Raw genomic sequence first — 20,456 nt, 5'->3', positions numbered from 1 at the left:
ACCAGATGTAGATCTCTCCTGAATGACACACCCAGAATACAGCAAATACATAGGTGAATGCCAGCAGCAAACCACTGATCTGAGAACGGGATCCCCATTGAAGGAATCAGAGAAAGGACTGGAAGAGCTTGAAGGGGCTCCAGACCCCATATGAACAACAATGCCAACCAACCAGAGCTTCCAGGGACTAAGCCACTACCTAAAGACTATACATGGACTGACCCTGGGCTCCAACCGCATAAGTAGCAATGAATAGCCTAGTAAGAGCACCAGTGGAAGGGGAAGCCCTTGGTCCTGCCAAGACTGAATCCCCAGTGAACGTGATTGTTGGGGGGAGGGCGGTAATGGGAGGAGGATGGGAAGGGGAACACCCATAAAGAAGGGGAGGGGGAGGGGCTAGGGGGATGTTGGCCTGGAATCCGGGAAGGGGAATAACAATTCCAATGTAAATAAGAAATACCCAATTTAATAAAGATGGAGAAAAAAAACATAGTCCACAAAGTTCAGTTTGTAGTGCTCATATCCTCGTGCATGTGATGTGTCATTCACTGGATTACCAGGGGCCACACACCCCTAAAGAAAACTGAGTATCTCTCTCCTAGAAGTCATCAATGGTCAACGACTCCTTACCTGTGGTGGGAGTGCCTGGCCCTCTTTGTCCCTTCATACTGGAATGGTGATTTATTTGAGCTTGTGTAGGTCTTGTGCAGGCGGTCACAGAAGTCAAGAGTGCAGCAGTCTTTTTTTTTTTTTTTTTTTTTCCTGGAGCTGGGGACTGAACCCAGGGCCTTGCGCTTCCTAGGCAAGCGCTCTACCACTGAGCTAAATCCCCAACCCCCAGAGTGCAGCAGTCTTAAAGATATTGTTTTACTCTGGCCTCTCTCTCTCTCTCTCTCTCTCTCTCTCTCTCTCTCTCTCTCTCTCTCTCTCTCTCTCCCTCTCTAGGTTTATTTATTTTATGTCAGTACACTGTAGCTGTCCTCAGACACACCAGAAGAGGGCATCAGATCCCATTACAGATGGTTGTGAGCCACCATGTGGTTGCTGGGAATTGAACTCATTACCTTTGGAAGAGCAGTCAGTGCTCTTAAGCACTGAGCCATCTCTCCAGCCCTCAATCTCTATCTCTTACAATCTTTCCATACCCTCTTCTGGGAAGGCCTGTGCATCTCCAGGGCGAGAGGGTGTGATACAAATGTCCCATTTCTGGTTGAACACTCCATTGACACTTATTTCCTGTCCTTTTGTTGACTCTGGGAGTTGCTGTCCACTGCACAAAGAAACTTAATGAGTTCTTCGAGCTGCAGCAATCTTTGGGTTGAGAGATAGGAATTTAGAGGTCAGTTTGATAATAAGTCCGTTTAGCAAAATAATAGTAGGTCTTCTACCCCTGGGTCCCATTACCTCCTCAGCCAATGGTTTTGGGCCAGATTTACAGTCCAAACATTGTCCTAGTTAGGTTTTACTGCTGTGAACAGACACCATGATCCATGCAAGTTTTATGAAGGACAACATTTAATTGGGGCTGGCTGATAGGTTCAGAGGTTCAGTCCATTATCATCATGGCGGGAGCATGGCAGCATCCAGGCAGGCATGGTGCAGGAGGAGCTGAGTTCTACATCTGCACCCGAAGAAGCCAGAAACAGACTCATCATCCTTGGAGGAGGTAGGAGGAGGGTCTCCAAGCCCACCCCACAGTGAAACACTCCCACCAACAAGGCCACACCTTCTAATAGTGCCACTCCCTGGGCCAAGCTTATGCAAACCATCGCAAAGGAGTTCCTTTTTATGCATCAGGCCTTAAAGCCAGCTTGAGAGTAACGGGTTAATCCTGTAACATTTATACCACCATTGCATTATGGGATACATATTACCAGGTAGCCATTATTGGAGCACCGCACGTTCTCAGCTGGGTAACTTTCCTCTCCTACCTAGAAGAGGCTGTTTAGCATTCTCTGCTACTGGACAATCTATCTAGAAGCAAGGAAACTTCTTGGTCAATATCAGCCAAATTCCCCCAGGACCTGTGACAAAAGCATGTGGTATCCTCAGTAGCAGAGTTTGACCATTAAAAACCAGGAGCAAGGGGCTCTAGACCCCATATGAGCAACAATGCCAACCAACCAGAGCTTCCAGGGACTAAGCCACTACCTAAAGACTATACATGGACTGACCCTGGGCTCCAACCGCATAGGTAGCAATGAATAGCCTAGTAAGAGCACCAGTGGAAGGGGAAGACCTTGGTCCTGCTAAAACTGAACCCCCACTGAACGTGATTGTAGGGGGGAGGGCAGTAATGGGGGGAGGATGGGGAGGGGAACACCCATATAGGGGAGGGGGAAGGGTTAGGGGGATGTTGGCCCAGAAACCAGGAACAGGAATAACAATAGAAATGTAAATAAGAAATACTCAAGTTAATAAAGATTAAAAAACAAAAAAACAACAAAACAAAATAAAAACGAAGAGCAAGAACAGCAGCCTATACTGTTTGTGGGGGAGGGTCTCAAGGACACACCGGACTAACAGTTTAAGAAGATGTATTTTTTTTTTTTTAACAATTAAGTCAATTTATTTAAACAGTTGACTTAGGCATCTGCAATGGTGACTTCAACCTCCACTCCAGGCTCAATACTGATGGAAGTAATCTGCTTAACAATCTCTGAAGGACTGTGTAAGTCAATGAGTCGCTTGTGGATTCTCATCTGGAAACGATCCCACGTCTTGGAACCTTCACCGCAAGGGGTTTTTCTGGTAGTGATTCTCAGTGTCTTGGTAGGCATGCGCACTGGTCCTTTCACTTTCAGATTCTTCTCCTTTGCGCCTCTGATCAAGTCCGCACAAACCTTTTCCAGCGACTTCACGTTGCGGCTGGTGAGCGTGATTCGAATCCGGTGAATCGCCACTTCGGGCTCCACGGGAGTCTTCCCGGTATCTTTAAATGCCATGGCTGAGGCGTAGCTTCCTGACCGACTTGTTCCTCAGCAGGAGCGAACAGCGGTGAGTCAGGACAGAGCAGACTTGACAAGGCTCCACAGCACGCACCACAGGTCTCGGAAAGCAAGAAGATGTATTTTACACCTGGCCCTTAGCAACCTGTGGCTTCAGTGTAGGGTAACTCTTATTAAACACACACACACACACACACACACACACACACACACACACACACACACACACACACACACCCCTCATATATTTGACTTTTAAAAAACACTAGGTCTCTATATGCCTTGTGCAAAATCTTTAGAGCTATTATCTGTCTCCCCTCCTGTACTCTCCCATCCTTCTCTGCACTGAAATGCCTCTCCCCACTTGCCCCTTATATACCATTTTTTAAAAAGAAGAAAAGTCTCACTATGTTGTTCAGGCTTGGTTGACCTCCTTAGTATCTGAGATTACAGGCAAGCACCACCATGCCAACCTCATACCACTCTTTTCCCTTGCTGGAGTTAGACCCCAGGTCTCGTGCAGGCTAGCCAAGTGCTGTAACACTGACCACAGTCCCTGAGGCCGTTCTCCCAAAAGCTCTTGTCGTCTTACCTACAGGATTAGCTTCGTCTAGAGTGTTCAATTCACAGATTTTTGTACAGGATATAAACTAACATTTGTGACACTAGTATTTCGTGAAGGGTGACAAAAAAGCAACTTATTGAAGAAAAGGTTTATTTGGGCATAGGATTTCTGAAGGGCAGGGGTCTTCTGTGATAGGCGGGCACAGTGGCAGGAGTAGGAAGCTGTGAGCTCACATTCTCAAGCCCCACCCAGAAGCGGAGAGAGGTAAACTAGCCTTTTAACATCAAAGCCTTTCCCAGCGACTTACTTCTTCTGGCAAAACAGTTCTCTGTCCTAACAGGGAGGGACCCATGGCTCCAGCTGCATATGTGGCTGAGGACGGTCTTAACTGACATCAGTGGGAGGGAGGACCCTTGGTCCTGAGGAGGCTCCATGCCTCAGCGTAGGGGAATACCAGGGCAGGGAGGCAGGTGTGGGTGGTGGGTGAGTGGGGGAGCACCCTCAAAGAAGTAAGAGGAAGGGGGATGGAATAGGGAGGTTGAGGAGGGGAAACCGGAAAGGGGGATAACATTTGAAATATAAATAAATAAAATAACCAATAAGAAATTAAAAGAAGGGCTGGAGAGATGGCTCAGCGGTTGAGATCACCCGACTGCTCTTCCGGAGGTCCTGAGTTCGGTTCCCAGCGACCACGTGGTGGCTCACAACCATCTGTGAGGAGATCTGATGCCCTCTTCTGGTGTGTCTGGGGACGGCTACAGTGTACTTATATATAATGAATGAATACATCTTTAAAAAAAAAGAAATTAAAAGAAAAGGAAAAGAAAAAGAAAAAATATATACCCTAAAGCTCCCCAGAGAGTGCCATTAGTTGGGGACCGAGTTTTTAAATACTCAAAACCACAGAGGATGTTTCTTATTCAAACCGCCTCGGGGAGGGATTAAGGAAAACAAACACACAAAACGCAAAGGGCTCTTGAGATGGGAAGAAGAATAAAAACTGGTCAATTGCACGGGTCCGGGCTCCATATTCCAGTGAAGCAAAAACACCTCAAGGTGAAGCAGGAAAATCAAACGTAGTTATCCAGCACAGCTCTGTGAACAGTGGAGGTATTTGCAGTCAGATATCCCTAGGATAAGGAAGATGTTTTCCTGTACCAAGTAGAATGTTCGTTTAGCAGCCTGCCTGGCCATGTCTGACTAGAGGCCACCCCTGCCCTCTAGTCGTTGATGACACTGCTGTTGCTCTTGCAAAATGTCCCCTTAAGCTAAGAAGTCTCACCCAGTTTCACAGTTAAAGTTAGTCACTGGCCCACAGGGACTGATGCCAGTGTCTATGAACCCCCTGCTCTGGGGTTTCGGCCCTGATGAGCACTGCCTTGCCTCTAAAACCTGTATGGTGGCCTTATATTGTTCAAATGACCTTTGTTACAAAGGAATGTGACGCATTCTTATCACGACTGCCAAAGAACTTATATTTCTTTAGGTTGACCCTTATAAGGAAATCAGCATGTCAGTCCTTTGGCCAGGGTGAAGGACAGAAGAAAGAAGAATTTAGGGCATATTCTATTTTACCCAGGGTAGAGGACTGAATCTAGCTAAACCAGGACTCTACTATTGAGCCTCACCCCAGCCGTGGCTGTGGCTAATATTTCTGTTCTGGAGATCGACTTTTAAAGATTTATTTATTTAATGTATATGAGTCTTCAGACACACCTGAAGAGGGCAGCAGATCCCATTACAGATGGTTGTGAGCCGCCATGTGGTTGCTGGGAATTGAACTCAGGACCTCTGGGAGAGCAGTCGGTGCTCTTAACCACTGAGCCATCTCTCCAGCCTGGAGATTGCCTTTTAAATGACAAAACAGCACTGTGTTTGTTATTCAACAGTATCTATGAGGAAGGCGTGTGCCTGTCACTCAAACACGATGGAGATGTGATGCGATTGTTTCTCTCTCATGGAAGATACCTTTGGGGTATAAGACACACACGTTCAGGAATTGCATCGCCGCAGACAGACAGCACACAGGTAGTTGTAGATACAGGTTGTAATGAGATCACGGAAAGAAGAAATGACGCATGTGGGCTCTATTTCTGGGTTACAAAGTGTCTTCCAACATTCATGTGCTCAGTGGCCTCGGAATGTGACCTTTCAATATCGTCTTTGCAGATACAACTCATGAGTACCATCCTCATCTAGGGTGAGCCTCGAGTGTAGTGACTGGTATTCTTTCAGAGAGGCCTTTGTGAAGACAGACAGAGGCTCTGAAGTGATGTGGTCCACACGCTGAGAAGTACGGAGGGAAACCCGGGATTTGGAGAGAGACGTGTAGCAGGTTATCCGTCTGAATCCCCATGCCTGCAGACTGGTGAGAGAACACTTGCGTAGGCTTTAAACCAGCGACTTTGTCATAAGTACTGCGTTGTCTACAAAAGCCACATCACTAAGGAAGATTTCCCAACAAAGAAAGGCAAACTACGGATGCAGAGTAGAAATTGTAATGGGGGACACTCAGAAAAACAGAAAAACAACAACAACAACAACAACAACAACAACAACAACAACAACAAAAAAAAAACCCACAAAACAAAAAACCCACCAACCACTCGTTCCCAAAGCATGGGGCTCTAGAGACAGCAGACAGCTCGTCTGCAGCAGTGGCGCCCCCTGTGTAGAGATGGTTTATGTCGAGGATTTTTTTTTCGGAGCTGGGGATCGAACCCAGGGTCTTGCGCTTGCTAGGCAAGTGCTCTACCGCTGAGCTAAATCCCCAACCCCTTTCGAGGATGTTTTAAAAAGGACCAGAAGGTAGAGGACGGGTCATCCTGTCTGCAGTTACCCCTCAAATGCAGAGGGGACAGCTTCCATCCCAAGGAGGAAAACTCACCTCCCCGTGTGGCCTGTGGATTTGTGCACCCGATTAATCTTCTGCTTCCTCCCACACTGCCGCCATTTCCCCGCTGAAAACATTTCACTTTCTCTTTGTTATCAGCGGGTATGTTTTATTCATGCCGTCGTGGTGGTGGTGTTGGTGAATTAATTCTGCAATCGAGGACTGCCCTTTGTGTTCTTGGGAGCAAACTACGGAAGGCCTCTGAGCTCTGCACACTGCAGCTTCTGAGAAAGAAGCGAAAAGGGCTACTTAGGGGCAGCTGTGTGGGAATGGCTGGGCCTCTTAGCTCATTTTTTAATGTGTTTGGCTCAAAGGCTGCGAGGGAGAAATGAAGATGACGATGTCTGGCTTCATTTGGGATAGAATAAGGTCATTTTTTGCTAGAACTGTTACTGGTTTTTTTTTTTCATATTGGAGTTGTTCTTTTTATTCTTTTTTAAAAAATTTATTTTAAAAAATGTATTGACTTTATTATGTATGTGTATAGGTGTTTTGCCTGTTCACATGTCTGTGCGCTCGGTGCATGCCTGGTGTCCACAGAGGCTCCAAGAGGGCATTAGATCCCCTGGGACTAGAGTTATTGTGAGCCGCTATGATGGTGCCAGGAATTGATCTCTGGTCTTTGAAAGAAAAGCCTGTGCTCTTAACCACCGGGCCATCTTTCTAGTCCTCTTCTTTATAAAAAGTGCTGCATTTTGGTGGTGTGGGGGCTGCCCGTGAGTTCAGGTGTGGCGGACATGCCTATCATTCTAGAGACAGAGACGGGAGGAGGATTTTAAGGTCATCTCCAGCCACTTAGTAAGGTTGAGCCCAGCCTGGGCAGTAGGAGACCGCCTCAAACAAAACAAAACAAAACAAAACAAAACAAAACAAAACAAAACAAAACAAAACCAAAGCAAAACAAAATGAAGTAAAACCCCTGCAGGAGGCAGGAGGCTGGCTGAGCTGGTAAAGTACTTGGAGAAGAAGGAGGGTTTGAGTTTGGATCCCCCCCCCCCCAATATGTGTAAATGGTGGGTGATGTGGCCGTCCACCAAACATCCCAGTGCCCTGGAGGCTGAGACAGGGGATCCCAAAGCTAGCTGCTAAATTGTTCTAGCTGAACACAAGCTTCAGGTTCAGTGTGAGACTCTGCCTCAGTAACTAAAGTGGAGAGCAGTCAAGAAAGACACCCGATGCCAGCCTCTGCTTCCACATGCACATATGTGCACTCGTACCTGCACTCCGCATAATACATTACATGCACACACATGTAAAAGAACCCTCTCCCATAAGCCAGCCCTCCAGGAGCATGGCAATAGCAGGAGGGTGCAGTTCTAAGCCCTGACTGTGCTGTAAGTTGCCTTTGCTAAGTCCAGTCCTCCAGCCTTGACTCCATATTCTTGCAGAGCTGGGATAGTGTCTTGGTCTCCAGTGCCTTGGAGTGTCTTCATGATCAGAAGCTTCATGAGCAGTGGACACATTCTGGACTTGGACACCACACACAGGTCCTTCTCTCTGCCTGTGGCTTGCCACTAGCTGTCTGTCAACAATGAATCTCAGTTTCAGCCTCTTCTGTAACCGGCAGCTGTCAATGCTGTGGCCAGGCTGACACAGTGTCAGAGCAGGGAGGACGCTCAGAACAGATGCCTTCCATGCCCCTGCCCTGTGTTCAGCTTCATCATTGTGAGTAGCAGCTACATGGTGAGGCTGCAGCAGTTTTATGAGACCGTGTAGCTCCAAGTGTTTGTCATACAGCAAGATGTGTCCTTTGTCCCTAGAACGTCTAGCTTTGAAGTTCACTCATTTTTAACTCAGGAGTATCTAGAAGATAAGCTTCACATCTTTTTGTGGCTCGTGTGATTGTGAAAGATGTCATTCTTGTTTGGGTAAATGATGTGGCAGAGGGAGGGAAGGCGAGAGGGGCAAAGTCACCAAACCAAGGAAACACTGCTTCTTGTTGAGAAATAGTTCGTATCCATAAGAGAAGAGATTCTGTTTTGGTTTCATTTAGTTATTTTTAAGGAGAGCAGTGCATTCATTACCTGAACAGGTAAGGTTATGAGACAGTTTCTTCAGAGCCTGGGACCACTTCTGTTCTTCGCAAAGCTATTCTTGCCTGACCATTTAGGGAGAACGTTTAGGATGCTCGTGCTCTTTTAATGCAGATACCGCTTTATACTTTGCCATGCTAGGGATTGAATCTAGGGTAGTACACTTGCTAGGAAGGGGCTCACAAGATTGCCTGGTCCATCCTTGTACTTCCTCTGTAGCCTATGATGTCCTTGAATTCAGGATCTTCCTGCTTTGGCCTCCCATACAGATATGATTGTAGACTTACCTCATCAGTCCTAGCACTCTTTATGCATAGACAGACAGACATACAGACACATACACATTTGTCCCTTACCTATTTCAAGTCCTGAGAAAGTGTGGTGATCTTGAATGTGATGACTGTTAATAATTGTGATTGGACTGGCCATCAAGATAATATTTACCTTAGAACTTATGCTTGAGAGCAATACATACATACACACACACACACACACACACACACACACACATATATACAGATACACATACATACATATATACATACACACACATACACACACACACACACACACACACACACACACACACACAGTATTTGCCCACAGTAACTTCTGGTCTAGCTCTCGTGTGTGTGTGTGTGTGTGTGTGTGTGTGTGTGCGCGCGCACCAAGTTGCTTCCTATGGAGCTGAACTGCCCAAGCTAAAAACCTGGTTTCATTTCTTTTTTCTTTTTTTTTTCTTTTCTTTTCCTTTTTTCGGAGCTGGGGACCGAACCCAGGGCCTTGCGCTTGCTAGGCAAGCGCTCTACCACTGAGCTAAATCCCCAACCCCCTGGTTTCATTTCTTAACTGGGCAACGTCTTCATCCACTTTGGCCTTAGTTCCCACAGTGTACATGAGTTCACCACACACAGCTATTATGAACGTGACACAGTCCATGTACAATGTCGAGAATGGAACCTAGCAGGGAACAAGTATTGTCATTCAGGGAATCTTAAGTCCACTTACATTGTCACAGATACTGTAGTTTAAAGTCTTTAGTCTTACCTATAAAGTTTTTAATCTTTTAAGAGGCAATTCTGTAGAAATTGCTGTGGCTTTAATTATAATCACTTTTTAAAAAAATATAAAATATAATGTTTGGGCTATATATAATTGCTTTAATCTATTCCCTCAGGGAGAGGCCATTTTCCCCCTATAAAAATTATCTGTTTAGTGCTTAGACATTGTTCTGGGTGTTCAGTGAAGCATGTGCCCATGTTAACGCATAATGTGCAAAAGTGACCAGAGTTGAGCCAGGTGACCTGTGCAGCATGGAGTTTCACTCATGGTGCAGACTTTGATAGTGAGTGTGTTCTATACTCCCATCTCCTAACAAATAGATCATGAATTCTGATTAAAGCATCTCAATCCCTTCCCTTGTTCATTAGCAGTGCATTCTATCATTTCAAAGAAGGAAAACAATAGTATTTAGTATATCTTACAGCTAATCATCACTAATGAAATTTCACTGACATCTCCATAGCTTTTTTTTTTTTTAATTCAACAGATAAACTATAAAGCATAGCATTCAGTCTGGGAAGTACCACAGTTTACAGAATTGAAACACATCCAAACAAAATACACAGATTAAAAGTACACAATGGCTGGTTAGAGATGGTGTTTAGAATAACCGAAGATACTCAGTGTGGTAGGCCAAATAATAGTTTCTAAGCACCGGACCTCAACTAAATCCCTTGAATCTTCAAGCATTGCCTCATACAGAGCTTCTGTGGGTATGACTAAGCAATGAAGAGATCAACTGTGGTTTAGCTGGGTATCCTCCGTGCAACGGTATATATTCTTTTAAGAAAGAACAGAGGGAAATTTCACTACCTACAAAGGAGAAAGTGAGGTGAAGATGGGGAAAAGAGTATGAAGATGTTGGCCTCTAAGAGTTGGGTGGCACAGTGGCAAGCCAAGGAATGTTGGCAGTCACCAGAAGCTGGAAGAAGAAAACAGTCTCCCCTACAAGCCTTAGAGGAAGTGTGGTCCTACTGACACCTTAGCCTTAGCCTACTGATACTGACTTTGGACTCTAACCTCTACATTTGAAGGAGATTAATTTTCTGTTGTTTCAAGGTATCAAATCTGAAACTGGGGGGAAAGGCATTGTTGTTGTGGTTTGCCCTGGAGTTATCTGTATTTTGATGCTAATTCCACTGCCCCACGGACAGCAGCCTATTCAGTACTCAGGAATCAGGTGACTTCACCAGAACCTTCTCCCCATTTAAATTGTAAAATACAGGTGAGGGCAGGAACAGGATAGAAGGAGACCTGTCATTGGACAAGAAGGAAGGTTGGGCGGGAGAAAAGTTTGAAGGAAGGGGAAGAGACTGGAAGGGAAAGGAGAAAGAGACAGGAGGAAGAGGGAGAGGAGCCATGGCAGGACAATATGGCGGGTGACGTTAAGATTCCACACTGTAACTTTAAAGGTTGTTACAAATGTTTTTAAGGGATGGATGGTACTGGGCTTTGTATGTTTAGGTGAGCAATTATATCTTATCAATTGGATGTAAGGTTACTGTGTTGTGTGTTCTTTCATGTGTAGATTTAAGTGTAATGGAGTGTGGGGCGGCTGGTCTGGGTCGCCTTGGAGTTAGGATGCGTGTTTCTGGTATGGAAACCTGCCTTGGGAGCTAGATAGGTAGAGAGATTACTGATGGCTCAGAGAGAGGCCTTTAGCAGTGTGATATGGGATGGAGCAGAATGGGTAAGATGCTTTGCTAAGAATTAAGATATCCAGATATCAGGGTTGGGGATTTAGCTCAGTGGTAGAGCGCTTGGTAGCAAGCGCAAGACTCTGGGTTCAGTCCCCAGCTCCGGAAAAAAAAGAAAAAAGAAAAAAAAAAGATATCCAGATATATTGGGGCACTGAGGTGCCTGACCTAGGGGGAATAAAAGAAAACGTTACTTTTATTATTTTTTATATTTTTACAACAACACATTGTCATTTTAGATTAAAGACAGGAAGAACAGCCACTGACTTCTTGGCATGGTGCTCTCTGGTTTTTCCATGTCCTTTTCGATTTGACAGCCCCCTATTTTTCTCCTGCATTCTTTTGGATGCCAGGGGGGCATATATATTTTTTCTTTTAAAATGATGACTGTGGCCATTTGGTGGTAGGTGAGGGTGGTGGTCTCCTTTTTTCTCCCCCACTACCTCAGATGATTTTGACGCATGTTCTTAGTTGGAAGGTGTTATTCAAGTAAAGAGGGCAAACTCCAATGGCAGACTGTATCATAATAATATATAGTCTAGTGATGTGGTTGCATGTACCTCTTAGGTTTATAAACTCTTCCTTGAAGAGTGAGAGAAATAAATGAACATTTGAGCTTTTATTTCCTTTCTCCGTGGGCTCTGTGGCGATCCAGACCTCGTTTGCACCTGCCAACAATACTGACGAGATGATCACCACATCACCAGCCCTTTACAGAGTATACCACAATCCACGTCAGTTGACATGCTTTCTAAACGACAGGTACATTTGATCAACTTGTCTGGTCTTTCCAAAGTTTCGGAGACACATTTGGACATAATACATTATCTATTACTCTTTAGATCCTTTTCACAGAGGACTAATATGGCCCACTACATTTAGATTTTTTTTTCCCTTTCTTCTCGGAGGATAGCTTTATCCTGAAATACTCATGGCTTTAGATGCCATCTAGATGTGACAACTGTAATTTTCTTCTCTCCTCAACTTCAGATTGATCGGCCACCGTACTCCTGTCAAACCTCTTCTCTGGGATGTCAGAAGTGAGTTCAACATAATCTATCTCCACTATGTACCACTGCTCACTTGTTTGTAAATAGTGAATCAGTTCCCAAGGGCAAGGTGAAGGCCGTGCTCTGCCCCACAGAGCCCTGGCACTGACCTAGGCCCATGGCTGACAATTGGCAAATGCCTCCTGGTAAGGATGAACACAGCGACCCAGTTGTATCTGCTTTGTTCAAGTCTCGCTCTGTGTGTGTGTGTGTGTGTGTGTGTGTGTGTGTGTGTGTGTGTGTGTGTGTGTGTGTGTCTACACTGGTCCTTTGCACACAATCTAAGTAGACTATTTGCCTGACAGAGTTATAGTGGCCTTCAAAGTGGATTCTGCTCGTTTTGCTTGAAACAAGGTCTCAGGGTGTGGTTCTCTCTCTCCTCAAACTTACTATATAGATTTGCCTGCTTCTGCCTCGAGTTTGAGGATTAAAGTGTACGCTACCATGCCAGTCAGTCCAGATCGGCTGAAGGGGGGTGGATTCGCTGAGGAAAATATGAGTTCCTCAGTCATAACTCTATAGTGGTCAGGCCGTCCAGGCAATGGCGACACGGGCTTCCTTTCGAGGGAACGCTCTGGGACGAGTGGAGAACCAGTGATTGACAGAGAGGGCGACACAAGTCCGTCAGGGTCACGCCCGGCCGTCGTGTTAAGCTCCTTGGGGGTCGCAGGCCACGAGCTATGCGTGGGGTCGGTGTCGGGGTTGCGGGTGCCGTGTCGACGTCACTTCCGGCCGAAGCCAAGATGGCGGCGGCGCGGCCGCGGGCGCCAGGGCGACGGCGGCGGCTGAGGCTCTGGGCTCGCTGAAGCGTTGGCACGTCGCGCTCTGGTGAGGAGCGGCGGAGCCGGGGCGGGCGGGCCTCCGGGAATGTCCCTTGGTGTCAGTGAGGAGTGTGGCCACCGCGGCGGGGGCGACAGGGCCGGGCGCTAAGGGGACTGCGGGGCGGGCTAACGCGCCCCCTTCGAGCTTCCTCCGAACCGCCAGGAACCAGTGGCTAGCGCTGGCGGGCGCCGACGAGAGGCGGCGCGAAGGCTCCCGCCCGGCGACTCTTAAGTCCCTGCGGCCAAGTTTGGGGTCCGATTTGTGGCGACGCGGCGGACTCGGGGTGCGCGGCTGCGGGGTCGGCGGGGAGCGCACGTGGGCCCCGGGCGGTCCCCATCCGCAGGGCTGCGCTGATCTCTGCTCTTTTGTGTCCCAGCTGAGTGTCTGAGCGCATCCGCATCCTCGACTTGGTTCTGTGCCTCGAGCCTTTGTGTTTCCCCGTATAGTTTCCCTGTGCTCTAAACCTGGCAGTGGTTTCCCCGAGTGTTCCCCATCGACCCACTGGTGCATATGTGCATGTGTCACAGGTGTGCACTAACATACATATGACTGGTTTTGATTAGTTAAAAGATCCGTCTACTATGTCTCCGAGGGTGACAAGTGAGACACGCAATACACCTAACAGGTCAGTGTTCTTCCACGATCCACGCGTGAAGCACCCGCCCACGGCCTGGGACCGTTAGGTCGGGCCTCGAGCTGGGGAAACAATCCCACAGATAGCCGGGAAGTCACGTTGCCCCTTACTACCCAGCTGGAATTTGCACCTAGAGAAATGGGGTTCCCCCACCCCCATGTTTCGTGTATTGAGGATTTGGGTGTATTTGACACATGAACTGCCTTTTGCGGAATTTCAGTTCCTTGCCCCTAGGACCCTTTCATCAAACCCGGGGAACGTTTGTTTCTAGTACAAAATGTCCCCAGAACATGACTAAAATGTGTCTTAAAGTTTTTTGTTTACTTCAGGATTATTCTTTAAAGTCATATGTACAGCAGAGGCAACCCCCCCACCTCCAATGGTTCTTTTTAACCTACGATAGCACAGACTACAGTTTGATTATTCCTGCCCATGGTGGTATTAGAAAAAAGGATTTAGAAGTTTGCATCTAGATATTCGGAGGAGGAACCGAGAGACATTATTATGCTGTTTTCTTTTTCTGTAGAGTTCTGTTTTTTGAGGTTGCATGCAGTTGCCACCCTCCAAGCTTCCTTACAAGCACTTTATTTGGTAAAAAATTCTTTTTCTTGAGAAATCTCAGCCTAGCTTTGAAGACCTTCAGAGATCATTTAATAAGCCCCCTTTATTTCAAGACACGGGGATAGAACTGTAAACCCATTGTTGGAAGCAACAGTCAGTTGCGTTTGGTGTAATTTCAGGGCTCCCCCTCCCCCCTCTTTAAAACCATTGATGCATTTAAAAAGTCTTAGAACCAGGGATATAATGGTAACGCTTCAATGAATGTTTGCTGTTTGTCGATGGAAGAGTTGGCTTCATTGAGGTTTAAGGGTTTTTTTTTTTTTTTTTTCTATACAGTGCTCCAGATAATAAGGTGTAACTTTGTAATAATGTGTTAGCTCTGTAAGCACAAAACAGCAAAATAGTCTCCACTGCAGGACAGTTGAAAAACAGAAAAGCACAAAGAAGGAATAGAAACTGGCCATAAACTTCCGCCTCCACAGATAGCCATTGTTAACATTGTAGCAGATTGTCACTAGTCCCTCAGGGTGTGCCTGCGAGTGTTTCTTTATTCACATATATTTATTTATAGAAGCATCCACTTCTGTATAATAGTTTATACAGAATTGGTATGTTGTGTGTATTGACGTAGCTTGTCTTCCGCTATGCTGTTGTGTGTGTCTGTCTTTAACTGTTCTTTCATTGGATCTTCAATGGCCGTCTGATATGTGGATGGATTCATCAACCAGTCCCACATTGATCTATAAAGATTCTAAAGCCTTTTCACTAAATTTTGGAAGTTTTTTTTCCCCTCTATGATGAATTTTAAAATTCTGCACTTATTTAAGATGTGAGGACTGGAAAATGTGCTTTTGTAGTGTCTGACCGTACATGATTTTGTTTCAGCTACCTTGCTAAGGAGTAACCTCCCTGTTTTCTCTGTGGTTGTCTGTAGCTCACACACATCTGCACCCAGTTTCTTTTGATGATTATTTCACATTGGCTATTTATTTATTCATGGGGATTTTTTTTTCCAGAATGCTGATATCTTTTCAAGTTTAGATCTGACTTAGACACCTTTCAGGGGTCTGTCAATTCACAGTTTCCAGGGTGAAGAGCACTACGAATGGTTTGCTATTTTCATGTCTTCTGACTAGCTTCATGTTAGTCTTAATATATGTAAAGGGGGAAACCCTACAGCAAACCTGCAGCTCTCACTGGGAAACTCCGTAGTGAGAGCGTGCGTATGGGACCTTGAGGGATATGCCAGACTTGTATGCAGAGAGCATCTACAGGGAATTCTGGGTACAAAGGGGATGTTACCTGCTGAGCATGACTTCTGCTGCTGCTGACGTGCTCTTAGTGCTTCACAGTTTGTATGCTGCCTATCAGCAATTACAGTGTTTGGTATGAGGCCTGGTGTCATGTCCTAGTGCTTGCCTTTTGAAGTGAGAAATTTTTAGTTAGCGCTATAAAAATGATTTTCTTAGAGCAGGTCAGGGAAAACTACCCCGTCTGTAGGTAGGGATATCAGATTGAGTTACAAAAAATGTTGTTCCTCAGCTACTGTACTGTTGTTATTTTGACCGGATTAGTCTTTGTGGGGGTGTCACTCTTGTCCATGGTGGAATGCTTAGCAGTTCCCCCACCCCACAAGATGCCAGTGGTCCTTCCTTTAGTTGTGACAAGCTGTGAAGTCACCAGACATTGCCATCAGGAGGGACACAATTCTAAAATACCTCATTAAATGAAACTTCCTTTGTTGGGTGGTTGAATCACAGAAGCAGCCGTGGTGTCTCAAAGAACTCCAAGGATAGATGCTATGGGTTAGACTTTGAAGAAGGGAAGGCTCTTCCCATCCAAATGTCTTCTAGCTTTTGCTGTGATTATAGAGTAACTCTGTAGTTGGACGTTGGCGTCATTTTATGGGAAGAAACATGGTAGTGTGAGATAGCCTGGAGATTATGAAGTTTTTATGACATGGGATCAGCATTCCCCCTGTGCAGATTAAATTATTATAAAATTTAAATAAATTTGCATAGAGGCATTGCATGATTTAAGCATTTGGTCCATTATGCTGAATAGCACAGAAATAATTCTTCTAGAAAATAAGACTTGAAGCAACTCCTTGAAGATTGGCTAAACTGTACTTTTCTACTTTTTTTTCTCCCTTTTTAAAACAAGCAAGCAAAAAATCCCCAAAAGAACCAGTTGGGGTTGTGCACCGAAGCTTGTCCAAAGGAAAGCAGGCGTTTGAAATGCTTACTTTAATGTATCTTTGTAGAAAACATGTCATTAAAGTACCTGGGGAAGAAAATATGTTTCCTAATCTTTATTTGTAATTATTGTAAGTAAAGATTGTATTAGTTGTGGCTCTTATCTGTTTATTTATTTATTTCTTTTGGCTGTGAAATAATATTGAGAATGCACCATTAAATACAATATGTGAAAAAAAACTGCTATTGGAGCCATGTTTGGTAACAAGTGGTTTTTCTTAATTACAGGAATATCTGAATGATCTCAGTACAATGAAGGAGTGCCTTTTCCTTTCTACCCTGCCTCCTTGAAGCATGCATTAGAGTCGTTGTATGTAGTAAACCTGGTAATTGCAATGATAAAAGCATGTGTTTTTCCCCCTCATTCTGTGTAGTACTTATTAATGACCTCTTGGTTCATGTCCTACTTGTACTGTGTTCTCATTTACCAGCCCCTTAGAACATAAAAAAAGTTTCACTGAATTTATCTATGTTTTTTAGCTATTTTGATGAAAAGAATATTTTGTAGCCCTTGCAACAAATTATATGTTAGGCTTTGCTTTGAAAGAGCTGAATTATTCCTTGGCACAGCTTGTCTGAAATGTGTAAAGTTAAGTGGAAGTGTTAGCTTGATTGCTGTGGGCAGCCCATCTGGAAATTGGTAAAACCTACATATTTTATATGTACTTACATGCAATTTTTCTAAGACTTTATTAAACTCTCATGGGAAATTTAAATGATGTGTTCAAAATTTGAAAAGGACTGTGAGATTTCCCCAAACATGTATATATTTCAGCATGAATCCTGTGTATTTTTCAAGCCCTTATTCAGATGATATATATATGATGTGGACCTCAGACAGATGATGTATATTAAGTCTAAAAATGACATTCAGATTGATTCTCTGACTTAAAGACTTTGCCATAGTTCAGCAAGTGTGGCTTTAAGATCATATTTGCAAGTAGAAGTTTTGAAGCGGAAGCTCCTGGGGTGAATTTAGATGTGTAATTCTGTTAGAAGACATGGAGGTACTGTTTGCATATAGGCCTGTGTTATCTGGCAGAACCCTGTGTCAGCATACAGAACGACAGGACCACAGGACCACATAGCTGAGTGTGTGGTGGTGTGTGATGCGGATGTAGGTGGCATCTCTTCTGACCTCTTAATGTTTACAAACCGGGGACAAATACTACTCTTTCCTTTCACTGGGGTGTTTTGAGCTGACAAGGTAAAGAATATGCAAGCAAGGCCAACAAGATAGTTTAGCATGTTAAGGCTCTCCAGGATCCAACAGTAGGAAAGGGAGTACCCAGGAGTTGTCCCTTTGGCCTGTGGTGCCTTCACATATATGCACACATGCACTATATGATTTAAGAAAGTTTTAAAAATGCAAGTAGTTTAATGTTTTTGAAAAACTAACATTTTTCTTCGATATTTCCAGTGCAGCAGGTCTTGAGAGAGAACGTAACTTGTTGAGAGAATTGTCCTTAGGTCTCTGCCATTTTTTTTCTTTCTTTTTTCCTTTTTTTCTTCTTCTTTTTCTCTTTTTCTTTCTTCATTTTCTCTTTCTTCTTTTTCTTCTTTTTTCTTTTTTTTGGAGCTGGGAACCGTGTCCTTAGGTCTCACTGGGATGTTTCCCCTGTGTATAGTGTGAGTCAGTTCCATGCTTACCACAGAGTCAAATCCTGCATCTACTTACTGTAGACATATCCCCCCCCCCCCCGCAGTCCTCCTCCTTTAGTGAGACTAAAAGTGTCTGCATCTCCATCTCTGACCTCCATGCCAGTCTGTGAGGGGACCACTTTCCCCCTTTGACTGATGTAACTTTCTTTGGGAATGTTTGCCTTCCGAGCAAGCCAGTGAATAGCATGCCTCCCCATCTCTGTTTAAGTTCTGTCCTGACTTCCCTCAGTGATGGAATGTGAGCTATAAGGTGGCATGGACCTTTTCCACCCCAAGTTAGTTTGGATAGTAGAAAGCAAACTAGGACACTTACCACAAGGTCAAGCTCAGATTTAACCTGGAACCCAAAGCCTCCTAAAACTGTCCCTACCTGTTTTGTTCTTGTTTTCTAGACCCCTGAATCAGGGATACTATTTTATTGAAAATATCCGACCAATATGAAGAGTTTTTTTTTCATGTTTTTATCATAAATTCATAGACATTTACTTTTATGTTGAATTGAGAATTACAAATACGTTATTTTGAAGAAATGTATCTTTCTTAAAAACAGTAACAACAACAACAACAATACATTTAAGGCCTTTTTAAGCTCCAGAGCTGTGTACACACTTTGCAAACAGTAGTTATTGCTACTGGTTTTTTTTTTTTTTTTTTTTTTGAGCTGGGGACCAAACCCAGGGCCTTGGGCATGCTAGGCAAGCGCTCTACCACTGAGCTAAATCCCCAACCCCACTGCTACTGTTTTTAAGTGGTCTTGAGAACAATTGTTACACATTTATAGTGTAAACCTTAAACCTCATGTTATACAAGTTAACTCCCATTCCAAATAAAAGAAATCCAGTCAACTAAAGTGGTAGGTGAATCTTGATGTCCATGTGGCCAGTGCCTTGACCGAGCACTGTACTAGCGGTGATGTGTCTGGTATCAGTCACAGTGCTCAGCTGCTCACCTATAGTGTAAGGAAGCCATTGTAGCTATGAGTTTTCTTACATTCTCCAATGTGTAGAACAAACATGAAGGGCTGCATGTAGCTTTTAAAGCATGACCAAATGAAACGAATGGGAATCCTAGGGTGAAAACTTGGATTTGGGTGACATGCTCACCATGTCTATGTTGCCGTAGCTTGTTTTGTTTTTCAGGAAACTCTTAAGCAAGAGTCTGGATATTTTTCAGAGTTTGACCACAATAAGTAGTGCTGTTTTGGGAACTCTGATGGGAAAAGGTCACTCAAAGTGATCAGCTGGAATGAGCCATCACATCGTTCCTCCCTTTAGACATTCTTTTTAAGGCTCGTATTTTGAGGGTGTAGTGAAAAATTGATTTTACTCCCTTTTCCTTTTTTTTTTTTTTTTTAAAAGAAACTTCTTGGTTCTTAGTGAATTTTACATCATGCATCCCAATCTCCTCATACCCGCTCTCTACCCTCGCAATGCCTGTCCCAACAGAGGGAAAAAAGTTGCACTATGGAGGCTGTAGTGTGTCACAGTTGTGTCCCACAGTATACTCCTTGGTGCACACTTCTTTGCTTGCACATGTTCACTGTAATAACTTGTACAAGGTCTCTAACTTGTGCTACTCTTTGACTAGAACCCTACTGTTGGATATCCTGTTGTTGCCCTGTGTCATGGAGTTTGTGTAGTTTGGGATCTGTGGGACTGACCCCTTCATGCCCTCTGAAATTTATCCATGGGATGGATGTTGGGGTGGGCAGTTCAAAGGGCAGGGCCTGACAGGTATCTGAGCCCACCAGCTCTCCTGCTCCCATGCCCTCATGAACACCTCCTTACTCCCAACCAGGGCCAGCTCTACCTGCTGCCTGGCGAGGAGAGGGCCCACTCTCCTGAGTGTTACCGTTGGTGAGGGACATGGTCAGTTCTCCCACTCTCAGGATCCTGGGACCAGCTCTCCTGCCTGCCATAGATTGCAAGGGATGAGGGAAGAGGGCGGTAACAGATCCCTGCTGCTTCAGGGCCATGGACCCAGGCATGGTCCCTCCAGTGGCAGAACAGACTAGGACCCCACCATGGTCCCAGGTAGCATCACCAGCTATTCATATCAGGTACCTTCAAGTCTCTAGGTCTGCCTCTCTTCACTGTGCCCACATCATTCTGTTTCTTTTTCTCTTCCATTTCCCCACCACTTACTTGTTCTTACAAGTTATCTCAGGGGTGCCCTGGCTTATGAATTATGGTGCTGGGCAGGGGTCATGTTGGGTGTAGTGCCTGACTGGTGGTTGTTTTAGGCTCCCTGTCTAGGCTCCAGGGTGCTGGTCTGG

At 44.9% G+C, this 20,456-nt stretch overlaps 1 protein-coding gene and 1 pseudogene across 6 annotated transcripts in view; one reads left to right on the top strand and one right to left on the bottom strand.

The window, feature by feature from the left end:
• Nucleotides 1-2,540: 2,540 nt before the first annotated feature.
• On the bottom strand, nucleotides 2,541-3,059 carry Rps20-ps11 (ribosomal protein S20, pseudogene 11; annotated as a pseudogene). The gene has a single exon (NR_176832.1). The product of NR_176832.1 is annotated as a ribosomal protein S20, pseudogene 11 (transcript).
• A 9,881-nt stretch (nucleotides 3,060-12,940) lies between these two features.
• The window catches only part of Prdm2 (PR/SET domain 2), a 110,789-nt gene continuing 103,273 nt past the window's right edge, over nucleotides 12,941-20,456 (top strand). For 2 of the 5 annotated variants that reach the window (XM_063287822.1, XM_063287820.1), the window contains exon 1: nucleotides 12,941-13,075. The gene's annotated coding sequence lies outside the window, so the exon portion shown is untranslated. Of the gene's footprint in view, nucleotides 13,076-16,747; nucleotides 16,846-20,456 lie in introns of all 5 variants that reach the window. The other 3 variants (XM_039110087.2, XM_017593426.3, NM_001077648.2) reach the window with 3 other exon arrangements.

The sequence above is a fragment of the Rattus norvegicus genome, chromosome 5, assembly GCF_036323735.1.
Source record: "Rattus norvegicus strain BN/NHsdMcwi chromosome 5, GRCr8, whole genome shotgun sequence".
In the NCBI taxonomy this organism is placed as follows: Eukaryota; Metazoa; Chordata; class Mammalia; order Rodentia; family Muridae; genus Rattus; species Rattus norvegicus.
Note: the sequence above shows the minus strand (reverse complement) of the source record. Positions and strands in the feature narration are given on the sequence as shown.